Here is an 18,201-nt window from a genome sequence, read left to right on the forward strand (position 1 = left end):
TGAGAGTTAAATGTGCTCCTGGGAAGCAATATGACGAATAACGGCTAAGACATTATTTTAAACAGAACAAGAATGACGAGTTTAACGGTAAATCACTGACCTCTACATTAGAAAATATTGCTGAAAATACTTTATAAATTGACTGTTATTATTATTATTATTATTATTTTTACTTTTAGTCACTTTCTGCAGAAGGGTCAATTCCTCCTGACACATATCACCACCCAGTAGGAAACTGCAGTCTAAATGGGTGGTCCAGACAAGCATTAAGCAGTACAATTCCGACTTGGTACCTTTTACCTCCATATCATGCAGTCTCCATTGTTTTCATTTTTTATACTCTATGTTGCACCAAGAAAGTTATGAACAAATATATATATATATAAATGTATACACACACATACATGTTTATGTATACACACACATATATATACACACACACATATATGTGTATATATACATTGTAGATAAAATAACTTGCCCTGACACAAACGTCTTGAAAAGTATTGGTTCCAAACTTGTTTTATTTGCCACTGAATCCAGCCGAGCATAGTGTCTGGCACTCAGAAAGAATTAAGTAAATATTTGCTGAGTGAATGTTGAAAAAAAAATTATTCCTTTTTTTTTAATTTGAAAATGTGTAAAAGAGGAAACTTTTTTTCTGTACAATGGGAAATTAAATAATTAACTGTGATTGACATATAGTTTAGGATATTATGCTGTCATATGATAGTCTGAGCAAAACATTCAAATGATGTACATTTTGAAAGTCACTGTTTTTTCCTTTTGTTGTGTTGACAAGTAGAATAGAAAAAAAATAAATGGGTTGTATCATTCTCAAAGATAAAATAATGATGTATTCACAGCTTCAAGATGAAGTCAACTTTTAATTGTTTATGTTAATGTAAGATATAAAAGAAAAGTAGACTGCTGAAAACAGATGACAAAAATGATTTGTATCAATCTTCAGAAAGTAGAAATATACACAAAGGCATATAAACAAGCATATGTTTAGACAAAAAAAAAAAACTGCACTTCATGATTTACTGGCTTGATTCTACAGGCTTTCTCTAAAATATCTGAAAAGAAAAATACTTAAAGCACTGGAGCTAATCCACTGGCAAGGAATCAGAAACAGATCATATTTCAGCAATTAAATAAACTGAACAAGCCAGGATATCCCCACAGCAGAGCCTGCTAGTTCCACCAATAACTAAGTTTCCCCTCCTTCTCTGCATATAGGTGATGTGAGAAAGAGGGGTTAGGTGAAGCTCCTGAAAAAACATACACACACACGCAAAAAAAAAAAAAAAAAAAAAAAAAAAAAACCCAAAACAAACAAAAAACAACTCTTAAAGACCGATGGGGGTGGCATTCCCCCTCTGCTTCTTTCTGTTCATTATTCTTTCTGCCTGGAATGCGGATGTGAAGACTGGGGCTCTAGGAGCCACCTCATAATGAGGGGGACCTCAACAAGTTGAAAATATAGCTACCCTACAACCTAGCAATTGTACTATTGGGTTTTTACCCAAAAGATACAAATGTAGTGATCTCAAGGGGCACCTGCACCCCAATGTTCATAGCAGCAATATCTTCAATAGCCAATATATAGTATATATTATAGTATATAGCACTATATATATATATATATATATATATATATATATATATAGTACAATATATAGTATGGACTACTCTTCAACCATTAAAAAAAAGAATTAATTCCAGTTGCAATGATGTGTTTGGAACTAGAGGGTATTATGCTAAACAAAAGAAGTCACTCAAAGTTAGACAATTATCATATGATCTCAGTCATATGTGGAATTTAGGGGAAAAAACAGAGGATCATAGGGGATAGAAGGAACAATAAAACAAGACGAAATCAGAGAGAGAGAGACAAACCCTAAGAGACTGCTAATCATAGGAAAGAAACCAGGGGTTTCTGGAGGGGAGGGATGTGGGGGGACGGGGTAACTGGGTGATGGGCACTAAGGAAGGAATGTGGTACAGTGAGCATTGTGTGTTCTATAAGACTGATGAATCACTGAACTCCACCTCTGAAACTAATAACACTATATGTTAATTAATTGAATTTAAATTAAAAAAATAAAAAATAAAACGAATCAACAAAGAAACAAAAAATGAGGATGAGAATCGAAGTCTAAGAATGACAGCAAAATACTGGGTGAGCTAGAATGACTGTTAATATTTAGTTATTCCAGGCAGCTGGTCTTTGCCAGCTTCTGTGCAATCATACCTCTGTTTTCCAGGTATGTGTAATTGTTTTCTGAATTCAATATCTAATTGATACACTCAGCATACCTTCAGTCAAATATGTCAAAATATAGCTGTTTATTTTCTCCTTTGTATCTCATTCAAATAAGTTTCTCTTAACAATTGCCTGCCATCCATCATCAGCTCAACTACTTTTATCTTTATTCACTCAACTTGGAGTGCCATGGTTAACTTCACCCTTTCATTTCCTAGATTAATGTAAATGTGTGTATTTTGTAAATACATTTTGTCAATTCTTCTTTCTAAGGTTTCTCAAATCTATTTTATGTCATTCTCATTTCTAAATTCATCAGCATTATTGTTTTATATCTTATTACTATTTGTTTGGGGATGCTTTCTTCATTTCTTCATTGTTTTCATCATATGTATCTTCCTTCTTTTCTCCCTTTTTCCTCCATTCCTTTCACAGGGATTCTAGTTTTACTTAATGAATCCATTTTTAAACTCCTAATGAGGTTAAAGCATATATCTAAGACCTAAGCATATATCTAATCTTAGATATATGATCCCAAGTTTAACCATGTCAACCCCTGTTCAAAAATACTCAATGGCTTCTTGCTACATATTTTATATTAGGACTTCACAGTTCTATTACCACTTTCTTAAATTTCTGTTTAGAATTAATTGATTTTTGAGGAAAGTGAAAATCAGAGGTAGCAGTCAGAAATTTGGAAATTCTTTTTTTAAAATAGTGTATTCATTCCCTAGGGCATCTGTAACAAATTACCGCAAACTGGGTGGCTCATCCCAGTATTATCTCACAGTCTTGTAGGGTAGAAGTCCAACATCAAGGTGTTGCCAGGGTCGCTGTCCCTCCGAAACCCATAGGAGAGAATATCTCCTACTTCTTCTAGCCTCTGGAATCCTTGATATTCCCTGCCTGTGTATATGCATCATTCCAAACTGCCTCCATGTCACATGGCTGTCCTCTCCTTATCTATGCGTCTTCACATGGCATTCTTCTCCATGTATATACCTGTGTCTAAATTTCCCCCTTCTTGTAAAGATACTAGTCATGTTGGGTTAGAAACCATTCAAATGACCTTGTATTAACTCGATTACATTGAAAATATTGTATTTCCAAATTAGGTTATATTCATAGAAACAAAAGGTTAGGACTTTCTTTTTTTTTTTTTTAATTAAGATTTTATTTATTCACTCGTGAGAGACACAGAGAGAGAGAGAGAGAGGCAGAGACACAGACTGAGGTAGAAGCAGGCTCCATGCAAGGAGCCCGATGTGGGACTCGATCCAGAAACTCCAGGACCACGCCCTGGGCCTGAAGGCAGGCGCCAAACCGCTGAGCTACTCAGGGATCCCAAGGTTAGGACTTTCAACATTAATTTTGGAGGGAGACAATTCAACCCACTGCAAACTCTATTATGCATTTTATCCCTTTGTAAAACAAACACAAAATCATTGTGTGTTTAAGGTTTATATTGTGAATAGGTTTACAGCTAAATGTACAAAGAATTAGGAGTTTGCAAGGGCCAAAGAGGCAAACTATAAAATTATTATGAATTTTGACATTTTTCTCCTAAATAAGCAAAAGCATTTGATTAAACGATTTTTACCTCCCACTCTTCTGGCAAGGTCTTCATGGTAAGTAAGTCAACAAAAAGTATTAGTTTACTTTAAGTTGGAACAGTCAAAAGCAGCTTGTTTCTAATTGTTTAGAGAAGCTCAGGCAGTGAAGTAGGGTGTTGAGTCCTACTGAGCATGGAGTGTTGGAAATACACAGTTCACCGGTTTGGATAATGCTTTGAAACCCAACACAATTTCAACCGTTCCTTTGTAAACAGCTAAGTAATGAACGCTAGCCATGACAGTGAAGCCACAACTAAAGAAGTGGATGAACATGCCCTCTATGATCATGTCTGTTTGAAGATAAGAACATACAAAATACGAGTGGTTTCTCAGTGGTTTCTTTTTATTGGAGGTACTGATCCTTAAGTAAACAGGCTTTTTCCCCCCACTTCTAAATGCTTTGTGGAAAATTTAAATCTCATTGAAAACCGTGGACAGGTAAGGGGTGATCAGTACAGGCTAGTTAGTAATATTACTAACAAAACTGGGAGAGAAATGAAGAAACAGGTATCTCTTGGCTAGTTATAACAAGGTGTTTGAGGAAGTTCTGAATAGTAGTAGTTACTGAAAGAACATTAAGCCTATTATATAAACTACGTTGCTAGTAAGTTGGTATCTGTGACAAGGACAATGTATCATTATGTCCCAAGGAAACTGTTGGACACAGAAATAGGGAATGAGAAAGATGATTTTCACTTCATTTCCCCCAGTGGTGGCTGCCACTTGGCCTTGCCTATTTCCAATCTACTCCCATACCCTTATTGTATCACACAGTTGTGTCAGTTATCATATGATACTACGCTTGTTTTGTTAACTATTTTACATATGGTTTGTCTTTACAACTCAATTATGAATCCTGGACCATATTATTTGCTTGCTACTTTTGTTTGTATTTCCTTTGGTTCCAAGACTCTATCATTATAGAAAACATCAATGAAGAACTATTAGAGAATTTTTTAAAAATCTATTTATTATCTTTGGCGGAAAAAAAAAAAACTTAGTTTACTTTAATACTAGATAAATGCTAGAAAAAAAGAACAACTCTTGACAAAAAAAAAAAAATCCTTTCCCTATTTCACTTAATATGAATTATACAGATACTATTGTGGGTTGGTTTATGTCTCCCCTAAATTCAAGTCCTAACTTCTGATACCTGTGAATGTGACCCTATTTAGAAAAATGGTCTTTGCAGATGTAATCATTAAGATGAAGGTCATGCCAGATTAGAGAGAATCCTAATGACCTTATAAGAAGAGGGAAATTTGGATACAGAAACACGGTTGAAAGCCTTAAAGACAGAAGCAGAGGTGGGAGTAATATGTTTACAAGCTAAGGAATGGCAAAGAATGCCAACAATTTGGGGCAACTACCAAAAAAACCAAAAGAGACAAGGAAGGACGCTCCCATAGAGCTTTCAGAGAAAGCATGCTTCTGTCTACATCTTGTCTTTAACCAGTTCAGGCTGCTGTAACAAAATATCATAAACTGAGTGTCTAATTGTTGTGACTTGTTAAATTAACATTTGTTAAGTAGAGCCCAGGATGTGGGATGCTGAGCCCTGGTTCAACAAAGACCACAGGGAAACTAAAGGAGAAAATTTAATTACTTACAGACCCTGGAGGAGGTTCACAGCATACCTCAAAGGGTCATAAGGAAAAACATATATATACTTGCATTTTCTTTATCCATTCATCTGTTGATGGACATCTGGGCTCTTTGCATATTTTGGCTATTTGCTTCTGAGGACATAGCTGCTATAAACATTAGGGTGCACGTGCCCCTTGGGATCACTACGTTTGTATCTTTGGGGTATATACCTAGTAGTGCAATTACTGAGTCATAGAGTAGCTAGCTGTATTTTCAACTCTTTGAGGAACCTCCATACTGTTTTCCAGAGTGTCTGCAGGAGCTTGCATTCCCACCAACAGTGTGAAAGGGTTCCCCTTTCTCCACATCTTTGCCAACATTTGTTGTTTCAAGTCTTGTTAATTTTAGCCATTCTGACCAGTGTGAGATAGTATCTCATTGGTTTTGATTTGTATTTCCCTGATGCTGAGTGCTATTCAGCATTTTTCATGTGTTGGTTGACCATTTGGATGTCTTCTTTGGAGGAATGTCTCTTCATTTCTTGTTTGGATTATTTGTTCTTCGGATGTTGAGTTTGATAAGTTCTTTGTAGATTTTGGATACTAGCCTTGTATCTGATAAGATATTTGCAAATATCTTCTCCCATTCTGTAGGTTGTCTTTTGGTTTTGTTGACTGTTTCCTTTGCAGTGCAAAAGCTGTTTATCTTTATGAAGTCCCAATAGTTCATTTTTGCCATAACACTCTGATTTTAAATATCTATTTTTCAAGACGGCAAGAGAATAAATTTCTGTTGTTTAGTCACCCAAGTTCGTGGTATTCTGTTACAGTAGCCCTAAGAAACTAATGCAGACTCCAATCAGCTCTTCAATTAATGGTTTTAAACATTAGTGATTAGTGGGTATGAAAAATCCTTACAGGTCTATTGGTCCATATAAAACTACTGAAAATGTCTGGCATTAGTGAAATTCTCATATAAAATATATTAATTCGGGATACCTGGGTGGCTCAGCGGTTTAGCACCTGCCCTCGGCCCAAGGCATGATCCTGGAGTCTCAGGATCAAGTCCCCCATTGGGTTTCCTGCATAGAGACTGCTTCTGCCTGTGCCTGTGTCTCTGCCTCTCTTTGTGTGTCTCTCATGAATAAATAAATAAAAATCTTTTAAAAATAAACTAAAATATATTAATTCAAATGCAAAGTAATACTTCAACTATAAGGCATATATGTATAATATATATATAATATATATTTTACATACATAAAAAGTTATATATGTATACATATTTCTTTTTTTACATATTTCTTATATATTAAGAAAAGCTTTCTATAGATGTATATGTGTTTTATAGTATACCTTATATATACACATATATTTCACATAAATTAATACATATAATACATAAATTAATATATATTAAGTGAAATAATATAAATATATATATATGCTTATAACTTTTTACAAATCATTAATCACTTATTACCTTTATAAACAAAAATTTCTCAGCCAAACCCCACAATTTATAGTCTGGGGCTGACAGGATAGAAATCTGCCTATTTCTACTATTGCAGGAAGTTCTAGCTACTGGTAGGTGATCCACAAACCACTAAAGATGAAGAACTTCAAGAGCCCCAGATAAGTTCAGTTAAATTTGCAAATATAAACAAAAGTTGTTTCACATGCCACAAATGCAAAAATGATGCAATTAATCAAATATGGCATTATTTTCTAGGGATCTAACCACAAGGGAAAATTGGTGAGAAGAAAATCAGAAACTCAAGCTCAAGCTCCAGATAAGTAAAAATTCCAGATCTTTTTTTTTTTTTTTTTGTCAGTAGGGAAAGCTCACATCATAGTATAAGTATTGTTCTGACTAATTACTGCTGTCTATGTCAGTGGGAATGCTAACCATAAAACAGCGGGAAAGAACACTCCCCTCCTATTCCACTGGAGTTAAAAAAAAAAAAAATCATTTAAGGCAAGACTTAAGAAATCAACTGAAAACAGGCAGACTCATTTGAAGATCAAATGGCTTATTTTTCTAGGAAATAAGTCAATAAAAAACATAATTTTCTTCATTTATTTGCTCTTATACTTTTTAATAAAGAACCAATGATGTTAAAGTAATAAACTAACTCATCGTCACAAATACCATTGAAAATAAGCTCTTTAAATTTGCTTTAATTCCTGTCCATTCAAAAAAACATGATTCTCTTCTGCCTTATTTTATTTTTGATAAAAATTTGTTACATTTTCCAACTGAGTTCTAGTAAGCCAGCCAACATCTCACTGATATCTAGTGTATATTTTGGAATTTAAAGCATAAAGTCAGCAGTGACTTGCTGTGGGGTTAAGGAAAATAAGTTATTTCAGATTAAGACTCCAATTAGATAAAAATCACTAAGAAAATAAGTAATTTGGTAATGTCAGCTAAATTTACAAAAGCTCATATTCATCCTTAAGTCAAAGGTTGTGTGTATAATGGCAAGCTAAAATGAAAAATTGAGTCAATTATTTAGATAATTCAGATCTAAAATTGCTGCTATTTAGGAAGAGAATATTTAGTTAATGGGGTCATGATTTATGTAAATAAACTATCAACATTGACCAATTAACAACCTTTCCCATTTCATTCAGAATATACAGCACTGTCTTAATGATTTTCATGGGAATATGTTATAAGAAATCCTCCATGTTAAATGAAAACCACAAAAGACTTCATAAGTCAAGCAAAGTAAAACCAAATAGCTCAGTGTGTACCTTCTCTTTGTCCCTACTAAGATCAAAGAAAATAGGAAACAGGAATTATGCTGAATTTCAAATATCTACGTTTCTCCTTTTTTATTAATCTTGAAAGGACTCCTTTTTCTTCTCATTTGTTAAAGTAAATTGTAAAGCTTCTAATAAAAGGTAATGTTTCCACATGATTTCTCTTTTAAAAACAATCTTAAAATAATAGAAACGAGCTTGTAAAGCCAGCATATTCTGCTCATTTTGTTTCATTGTTTGCCTCTTCCCTGATCACTCTTTTCAAAATTGGGGCAAGGCTAATAAATATGTATTAATACTTTTACTGAAATGTATTGACACTAAAATCACCATAACCAGATATTTGCATTTAACTTATTTTAACATATAACTGCCAGAGCAGCTAATATGTTCCTAACATTGTGGTTTAGAAAACGTCCTTGTGTTATCTTCAAAATTTTGTAACTTCAGTTAGCTTCATTCCTATCCTATGACATAAACACTTCAACTTTTCAGATTCTGTTACCGGAGTTTAGAAAGGTTAGATAATTCCTGGGACAGATAGCTCGTGATGTTAGAGCTTGGATTTTAAACTCTTGATGTTTATGCTGTGCTTGTTATTTCTAGTTGTTGAATGAAAAACAGTTTAAATACCAAGCTAAATAAGGAGCTCTGGAAAGAAAAATGTGGTGTGCGTGTGTGTGGGTGTGTGCGTCTAATGGGAGGGTAGCTGGCTGAATCTTGAGGTCATAGGGAGCCTAAGTTGCTAGCTTCAGGTTGAAAATTTTGTACTTCTTTAAATATTTTAGGGCTGTGGTTTTCAAACCCATTTAGGTTAGAATTACCCAGGCAGGTTAAATCAAATGCCAGTGGTTTGAAAAAAAAAAAAAAAAAAAAAAAAAAGAATTAAAGAAACTACCTTTCAAAGGCTTCAGACTTAATATCATTTACTTTCTACTATTTAGGGATTTTAGTCAAAGACTTGCGTGATGTGACCCCTGCCTGCCCCATTTACTTCATCTCATCCTCTCATCTCATAACGTCCCACCACCCTGGACTTTGAATTGTCTCAAATGGGTAAAGATCATTCTTTGTTGTGTTTTCCTAATGTGCAGTTGTCCTTGATGTTTGTAGGGCTGTCTTTTATTTTTTTAAGATGTTATTTATTTATTCATGAGAGACACACAGAGAGAGGCACAGACATAGGCAGAGGGAGAAGCAGGCTCCCTAAGGGGAGCCTGACAGGGACTTGATCCTGGAACCCTGGGATCACGACCTGAGCCAAAGGCAGACACTCAACCACTGAGCCACCCAGGCACCCCTGTATTTTGTTCTATCCCTCTTACCCCATTCAGCCACCCTTTCTCCTAGCCCTGGACCCTTCCACTTCTTCTGCTGCTCCTCTGTCTTTACTCCTCCCCCTCCCTCAGCATCACACCCTTCCCACACCTTCCTTCCCTGTCCTGTGTTCCTCCAACTTCTTGTTCTCTCCCACTTTCCTCTCCTCCTCACTCTTCCTCTCTAACTCTACTCCTTCCTGTTCCTTTTCCCACAGCCTCCCTTCACCTCCCTTCCCACTTCTGGACCATCTTCTCTAGCACAGTCCAGCTTCCTCTACAATGATGAAATGGCCAGCTAACGAGTAGTTTGTGGGCTTTTATCTGAAAGGATGAAGGCACGTTTTTCAGAACCTGGTTTATACACCAGAAGATATGCTTGATACAAGGGAATTAATAACTTTGTGTCTTCTGCCTTATCGGATCTTAATGTTAACATTGGAAATTGTCTTTTTTATTATCTTATATTCCTTCCATGTTACTGCCTTGCGTAGCTTATCTGTCAGCCAGAAAACTGGAGAATTCACAAAATTTAAATTGGCTTTTTATATTTCTGCTACCTGGAAGTTTACTTCTTAAAAAGAATGCCTACTAAAGGGCTAATAAGAGTGTCTATCCTACTCAAGGATAAGAAGACATTCCTCAGCCAGTGACTGATGGGGTTTAGGATATAAATCTGGAGCTCTGGCTTCTCTCTGATGGGATAACTCTGGGTTGCTTCTTCCATGCTGAGTATCTGCATATCTGTAAAGGATTAAAACTCATTTGCACACGAAGAATGAAGATAGCTTACAAAGTAAAGAGCAATGTGTCATCAGAAACCTGATGTTTCCTATTTTTCCCAAGTAGTTCTCTTCTCTTCTCTTCTTTCTCTTCCTTCTCTTCTCTTCTCTTTCTTCTCTTCTCTTCTCTTCTCTTCTCTTCTCTTCTCTTCTCTTCTCTCTTCTCTTCTCTTCTCTTCTTTCTCTTCTCTTCTCTTCTCTTCTTCTCTTCTTTCTCTTCCTTCTCTTCTCTTTTCTTCTCTTCTCTTCTCTCTCCTTCTTCTCTCTTTCTCTTCTCTCTCTTCTCTTCTTCTTTCTCTCCTCTCCTTTCCTCTCCTCTCCTCTCCTTCTTCCTTTCTCTTCTTCTCTTCTCTTCTCTTCTCTTCTCTTCTCTTCTCTTCTCTTCTCTTCTCTTCTCTCTCTTCTCTCCTCTTCTCTTCTCTCTCTCCCCTCTCCTCCCCTCCTCCTCCCCTCCCTCCCCTCCCCTCCCTCCCTCCTCTCCTCTCCTCTCCTCTCCCTCCTCTCCTCTCCTCTCCTCTCTTCTTCTCTTTCTTCTCTTCTCTTTCTTTCTCCCTCTCTCCTCTCCCTCTCCTCTCCTCTCCCTCTTCTCCTCTCCTCTCCTCTCCTCTCCTCTCCTCTCTCTCCTCTCCTCTCCTCCCTCCTCTTCTTTCTCTTCTCTCTTCTCTTCTCTCTTTCTCTCTTTTCTCCTCCCCTCCTCCCCTCCTCTCCTCCCCTCCCTCCCTCCCCTCCTCTCCTCTCCTCCTCTCCTCTCCCCTCTCCTCTCCTCTCTCCTCTCCTCTCCTCTCCTCTCCTCTCCTCTCCTCTCCTCTCCTCCTCTCCTCCCTCCCCCTCCTCCCCTTCTCTTCTCTTCTCTTCTCTTCTCTTCTCTTCTCTTCTCTTCTCTTCTTTCTCTTTCTTCTTTCTCCTGCCCTACCCTACCCTACCCTACCCTCACCTCTCCTCTCTTCTCCTCTCCTCTTTTCTCTTTTTCTCTTCTTCTCTTCTTGTCTTGCCTTGCCATTTCTTCCCATGTTAATTTCTGGACAGAGGTGCTTTTTACATTTCACTGTGTGTGTGTGTGTGTGTGTGTGTGTGTGTACAATCAAGAATGGATAGGAATTACCATTATTTTCTTAGTTGCAAACCCTCCCTTCTCTAGTCTTAATTGTTTGCATAGAAAGACAATTAGAACCATGTAATGCTTGTTTGTTCCATTTCATTACTGAGTACAGAGACAATACAGAAAAGAGAAAATTACCTTTTAGCAAATATCACAGCATACTTTAAGAGTTTTCCTCATGTTTGTGTTGTCTGAAGTCTGGCATGATCTCAACTCCTATAAAAAAGGTTTGATGATTCAAAGAATAAAAACATATGCATTAAATAAGCATAAAGGAAATTTTTAAAAAGCAAATGCATAATGCAAAGCATTATACTGCTCTGTTACTGCCTTAAATAAGTACACACACATGCATATGCACATACTCAGAGCATCGGCTTAACAGTTCTTAACAGTTTCCCAATAGATAACAGATGGAAACAAATGTCACTTTTATATAAGTTTATGTATTTTCACATTTTATTTGCCTGGTTTTGAAGTCTTTCATTTATTTCTTAATCTTTGCCGTAATCATTGCATTGTTAAAATAAATGAATTAAGTAAATGCTATTTTATAATTAGCATGAAATTTAAAATGTGATTTTGTTCCAAAAGTTAATTGGTAAGCGTGCTTTTCAAAGAGAACCAATCAAATCAGAATCCATTATTTACCTGTAAACCTAGCTCTTCTTTCTGATATTTTTAGTTCTATTAACATTGTATTGTTTTGTCAGTCACTCAAGCTCAACTTCTTACAGTTAGTATCTTCTGAATCATCAAATGGTGCCATTTTTTTTTTCAAATGCTACCTTCTGACATCTATTTAGTCTCCATCTGCATTTTTGGAATTCTGTTCATCGTACACTGTTCTGTTCAAATATCACTCCAGCTAATTAGATTCTACACAATTTAATTAATTCCAAAACATTCAATCCAATAAACATGTGTTGAGTGACTAATATATGCTAAGTACTATACTGTATACAAGGAGATTACAGTCTTTCAAGTGAAACACGTGTAAACAATGACTCCAGAATTTGTTCAATGAAACAGTTGAATTATGTGCAAATGTGCAAATGGCAGCCTGGGGAGTAATGTAGAGGGAAGGAACAGAAAATTTTACAGGACAAGGGACAACCAAATTGAATTTTAAAGGTTATGGGGAAGGTCCACCAAAATGATAAGGGAAAAATGGGACAGAGGGAAAAAAAGTTCGAGACCCAGAAAAAAACAAAACAAAACAAAAAAAAAAAGCTAAAGGCATGCCTATCACTTAACTTAGCAAGAGTTTTGGCTGAAGATAATATAATAGTTAATTACAATTATTTTGGGGATCCCTGGGTGGCGCAGCGGTTTGGTGCCTGCCGTTGGCCCAGGGCGCGGTCCTGGAAACCCGGGATCGAATCCCACATCAGGCTCCCGGTGCATGGAGCCTGCTTCTCCCTCTGCCTGTGTCTCTGCCTCTCTCTCTCTCTGTGTGTGACTATCATAAATAAAAAAAAAAAAAAAAAATTAAAAAAAAAATAAATAAATAAATAAATGCAGATTGCTCCTATCCACACTTTTTTTTTTAAAGATATTATTTACTTATTCATGAGAGACATAGAGAGAGAGGCGGAGACACAGACAGAGGAGAGAAGCAGGCTCTATCCAGGAAGCCCCATATGGGACTTGATCCTAGAACTCCAGGATCATGCCCTGGGCCAAAGGCAGGCACCAGACCCCTGAGCTACCCAGGGATCCCTCCTATCCACACTTAACGAGAATTCCAGAGGGCCTCCTACATCTGTCCCCAGAGCTTCATTGGTCCCTACAGTAGAATGGCACAAAGACCCGCCCCCTTACTGGGGCATGGGCCCAGTGGCCCAATCCAGGCCCAATCTGAGACCAGAGGCAGACAGCACTGCGTCTACTTTGCTCTTTGACCTGTGGCTGCTGTGTGAATAGCACCTTCTTCCTCCCTTTGCCCCCCACAAGGGCCAGGCGTGTTTCACACGCTCTAGCTCTCTACCCACCTACCCTAGCAGGTAGCCTCTCCCCTGGCCCAGCCTAGAAGAGCCAGAGGCAAGATCCAGCTTCCCAGGTTTTTCTTTTCCTCTCTCCACCACACATGTAGACCTTTCTGAGCTTGCATATTACCTCCCACTTTCCCACACACCTTCTCTCCATAAGGTGAGGGGACTGACTGAGCTCCAGTTAACCAGATTTTAGTCCCTGAAAGAAAAAAAAAAAATGAATTGTGTGTGTTATTTTTAATTAACAACAAGGAAGGGCAATTGGTGCATAGTGAGTAATGGAAGACTAATAAGTTATGATATCAAAGAGTCAGTTATGGGCCATATCATAGAGACTTATGGGTCATGATAAGGATGTTGCCAGCAAGTTTGGAAACCATGTAATAATATTTATCAAAAAGTTGATGTGATTAGATTCAGATCATACAGGGTCACTGTGGCTGCTATGTGTTAATAGTCTATAAGGATATTTGAGTAGAAGCAAGGAAACCAGTTAGGAGGGCACTGTACCAAACTGGGAGAGAGATGGTGAGATTCTGGATGTACTGGATATTGTGAAAATACAAGAGATTGATGGATGGAGCAGAGCTGTAATGAGAACAAAAGAGAGGAGTCAAGGATGACTTTCAAGTTGTATGCCTGAGCAACTAAAAAGGATGGCATTGCCATTAACTTAATGGGAAGGATAGGTAAAGGAAGATTGGTAAAATTAGAAACTCTGGATCATAATTATCTGGAGGTAACTGTTAAATATCCATAATGCTTAACCCACAAACAGTATTTTTTAATCTCAGATACTATAGTCTCTCCTCTAAAAGTTTCTGCTTAAGAACATCAGTCTTTCCTCTAGCTTCTTAAACTGCTAAAATATAATTATTTAATGTGCTTGTCTACTAATTTTATCAGTTGTGTTCTTTGTCAATTGATTTATTTTTATTCAGTGTTGTATTTTCCTGCTTCATTGTGTGTCTGATAATTTTTGTTGGATATGTGAATTTTACTTTTTCACTTAACATTGCCATAGTATTATTGAGCATTGTATCTGTGTGCAATTCAGTTATTTGGAAACAGTTGAATCCTCTTGGTTCTTGCTTTTGTTTGTTTGTTTGTTTGTTTTGTTTTGTTTTTGTTTTTGTTTTTTTGTTTTTTTAGTTTTTTTTAGTTCTTGCTTTTAAGCTTTATTAGTGTCAAAGCAGAATTTTGTCTCAGGTAAATTTTGTCCTGCCACTAAAGCAAGACCCTTTTTAATACATCATGCTGATGCCTTGTGAATTACACTCTTCACCCTGATTTTGGGAACCATCAGCTATGCGAGTTTCCTCACATGTATATGCTACTCGCACTCAACTGAATAATAAAGTGGACCCTCTGTAAACCTCCAGTTTTCTTTGCTTAGTTCTCTTCTCTGGGATGCTCTGTTCTTATGAACTCAAGCCATTGTGGCCTCCTCAGACACACCTTCCATCTCCCTCACTCAGGGAGAGGTTCTCCCTCACTGTAATGTGCCCTGAAAACATGTTTGGGACAGTAAGTGGGGCAATTTTAGGACTCTCCTTGTTTGTTTCTCATTTCTCAGAGATCATTGGCTTTTATTTTCTGATGCTCATAACTTGATTTATTGTTTTATATATTTGGCCCATTTTTTAGTTGTTTCAGGCAGGACACTAAATATAGTCTTTTTGACAAAGTGGAAGTCTATTCGGTATATATTTCTTTTTTTCTTGTTATTTAAAATCAGCATTGTTAAGGAAAACATATTAACAAATTACAGAACATGTTTTACATTTATAGTTCAATGACTTTTGACAAATGTATTCACACATAAGCACCACCAAAATCAACACACAATTTCCAATATTTCACAGAAGTTCTCATTCCCCATTGTAGTCAACCATCCCTCCAACACAACCACACTCAACCACTCATCTGCAATCTGTAGTGTTGATAGGTTTGTATGGTCTAGAATTTCATATAAATGGAATCATATAGTGTATGCTCTTGTTTCTTGCTCTTTTCTCTCAGCATAATGGTGTTAACATTTATCCTCATACATGTTAATAATTTGTTTTTTTTTAATTGCTGCATAATATTGCATCAAATGACTAGAACTTGATTGTTGATAGATATTTGGTTATTTTCAGTTTAGGGCACAATGCTATTATTAGTATTTGTACATAGATTTTTGTATAATTATTTATGGATTTTACTCCTTGCAGTTATAGTTTTTATTCAAGTATAAATTCCTCTCTGCTATTTGTCTTGGAAAAATTCTAATCTTTAATTTTTTTTTCTTGGTACAGATAAAACAGTTATCACTGATAGGGTTTTTATAACCACTTCACTGCATTGTCATTAATGGAAGTCCCTCAGTTATAAATCCCACATGTAATTTAAACTAAATTGAATTTTAACAACTAACTGCAGTCCTTTTTTTTCATTTTAGACAATAGAGGATAGTTCATTTCTTTCTAAATCACAACTCAAAATATAAAAAACAAGCCAGCAAGACCTATAAACAAAGGTTTTCTACAAATGTTACCTTTATAGTAAAAGGTAGCCTTATAAAAAAAAAATAGCCTTAGAATTTGGAGCAATTTACAAACAACAGTCATTAATCATACCCTGTTAATTCCATCTGCTTTCCCACTAATGTATATAGTTATATAGTAGTGTCAAAGGTTTTTATTGTCTTTCCTACTATATGGCCTCTTAGATCCTTTTGTTTTTCTTTCCATATTTTTACCATAATTGTAAGCATATTCTTAATATGACTTCTTTTGAAATGTATGTTTCTCACAGAAAACCTTTAAAGTTTTCAAATGAAAAAATTATTTTGTTCATTACTGTATTCCTCATTGCCTAGCACAAAGACTACCACATACAGAATTATATGAACATCTTTTTTTATTAAAGATTTTATTTATTTATTCATGACAGACAGAGAGAGAGAGAGACACACAGGCAGAGGGAGAAGCAGGCTCCCCATAGGGAGCCCAATGCAGGACTCCATCCCAGGACCCTGGGACCATGCCCTGAGTCAAAAGCAGATGCTCAACCACTGAGTCACCCAGGCATCCCCTGAACATCTTGTTAAAAAATGCTGTGAACTGTATTTTACTTGCCATAGCAGATTTCCTTTTCCTTTCAGGAAAAGCTGAAAAGCTGATCCATGGCCTCTTAGAGTAAAAGTATGTTTACTTTTCCTATACTATTTTAAATATTGTGTTTCATTAGTTAATATTATATTCCAATTCTCCCTCACCTTCCCAGGGTCTAGCATACTATAAATTTACCCCTAATATGCTTTTATATTGCAAATCTTCCTTGAGACAGAGAGGATTGTATTTTGTCATTGTACTCTGTGTATGAACACAGAGTACATACACCCAAAGGGGAAATTTCTAAAACATGAGTAAGAGAAAATATAGAAAGAGCTAAATGTCAGGGCGCCTGGGTGACTCAGTCCATTAAGCGTCTGCCTTCTGCTCAGGCCATGATTCCAGGGTCCTGGGATTGAGTCCCTAATCAGGCTCTTGCTCTGTGGAGGGCCTCCTTCTCCCTCTCCCTCTGCCTGCCACTCTCCCTGCTAATGCGCTATCTCTGTGTCAAATAAATAAAATCTTAAAAAAAAAAAAAAAGAAAAGAAAAGAAAAGAAAAGAAAAGAAAGAAAGAAAGAGTCAAATGTCAACCTCTAACCGTGACTTGTGACCTCTTTCTGCTGGCTGGCCTCTGCTACTACTTTTTTTTTTTTTTTTTTTTTTAAGATTTATTTATCTATTTGAGAGAGAAAGAGAGAGAGAGCATGAGCAGGGGAGAGAGGCAGAGAAAGTCTCAAGCAGACTTCTGCATGAGCACTGAGTGCAGAGCCAGATGCAGAGCTCAATCTCACCTCAAGGTCATGACCTGAGCCAAAATCAAGGGACTACACCACCCAGGTGCCCCTCTTGGTACCTCTTCTTACACATCATCATTCTGATTCTTTATAAGGGTAATACAGCCCAACCCTCTAATAATATTTAGATAATGGGGTGACTATAGGTTTCTTATTTAAACTGCAGAACTGAAAAGGTCTTCCGCTTACTTATTGGTGAGTCTGGAAGGGGAGATTGGGAAAAGAAGGAAATAGTTGGAAGAGAAGGGCTGCAGGTATCCTCTAAGTTGCAGATAAGAAATAGTTAAGAATAATTTATCATGTACTCTAAGAAAACCTATACTAAGTTGTTAAAGTAAACTTTTTTGCATAAGGGTCATGAATTCAGTAGGAACAGTGTTAGTCCTAGTTTTTTTTTTTTTTTATTACATGTTAATATTGAATTATGTCTTCTAGTTTAAAAATCCCTACAGACCAGAAGGCAGATAATGGAATCCTATTTGTAAGGAAACATTAAATATATCACATTTCACATATTATGAAAAAAATATTAAATAGTCAGTCTTCGTCTTACCAATTAACAGTATAAACATATAAAGAGAAGCCGTGTGTAGTTACATTTTCCAGCTTATTTATAACTACCTTCCATTAAAATACATATTTAATGTTATCTTTATGTCAGGTATTCCATGCAGAACTTGAAGTGTTTTATGTTTTAGGGCAATTTAAAGTGAAATGAAGTCTCAAGGTACCTAAATTGGAAAACAAAATCAAGAGAAAATGTTCACTTATTTTTGTGAAAAGTCACTTTGGTAATTCTCAAATAAGTTATGAGTATTGTCTGTAATAGCAAAAACCTTGCCAATTGTGAGAGGCACAGTTACCTTCAACTGAAGATGAT

The 18,201-nt window shown here is 36.3% G+C and overlaps 2 long non-coding RNA genes across 2 annotated transcripts in view; one reads left to right on the forward strand and one right to left on the reverse strand.

Annotated features, from left to right (window-relative positions):
• Nucleotides 1–18,201, forward strand: part of LOC125753063 (uncharacterized) — a 38,022-nt gene that overhangs the window by 15,695 nt on the left and 4,126 nt on the right. The window contains exon 4 of the long non-coding RNA XR_007403984.1: nt 7,201–9,293. This is a non-coding gene — a long non-coding RNA (uncharacterized LOC125753063). The remainder of the gene's footprint in view (nt 1–7,200; nt 9,294–18,201) is intronic.
• LOC125753064 (uncharacterized) overlaps nt 11,523–18,201 on the reverse strand; it is a 34,221-nt gene continuing 27,542 nt past the window's right edge. Inside the window, exons 3-4 of the long non-coding RNA XR_007403985.1 lie at nt 13,572–13,627; nt 11,523–11,650 (exon numbers count right to left, since the gene is read on the reverse strand). This is a non-coding gene — a long non-coding RNA (uncharacterized LOC125753064). The remainder of the gene's footprint in view (nt 11,651–13,571; nt 13,628–18,201) is intronic.

This window comes from Canis lupus, chromosome 19 (assembly GCF_003254725.2).
Source record: "Canis lupus dingo isolate Sandy chromosome 19, ASM325472v2, whole genome shotgun sequence".
NCBI lineage: Eukaryota > Metazoa > Chordata > Mammalia > Carnivora > Canidae > Canis > Canis lupus.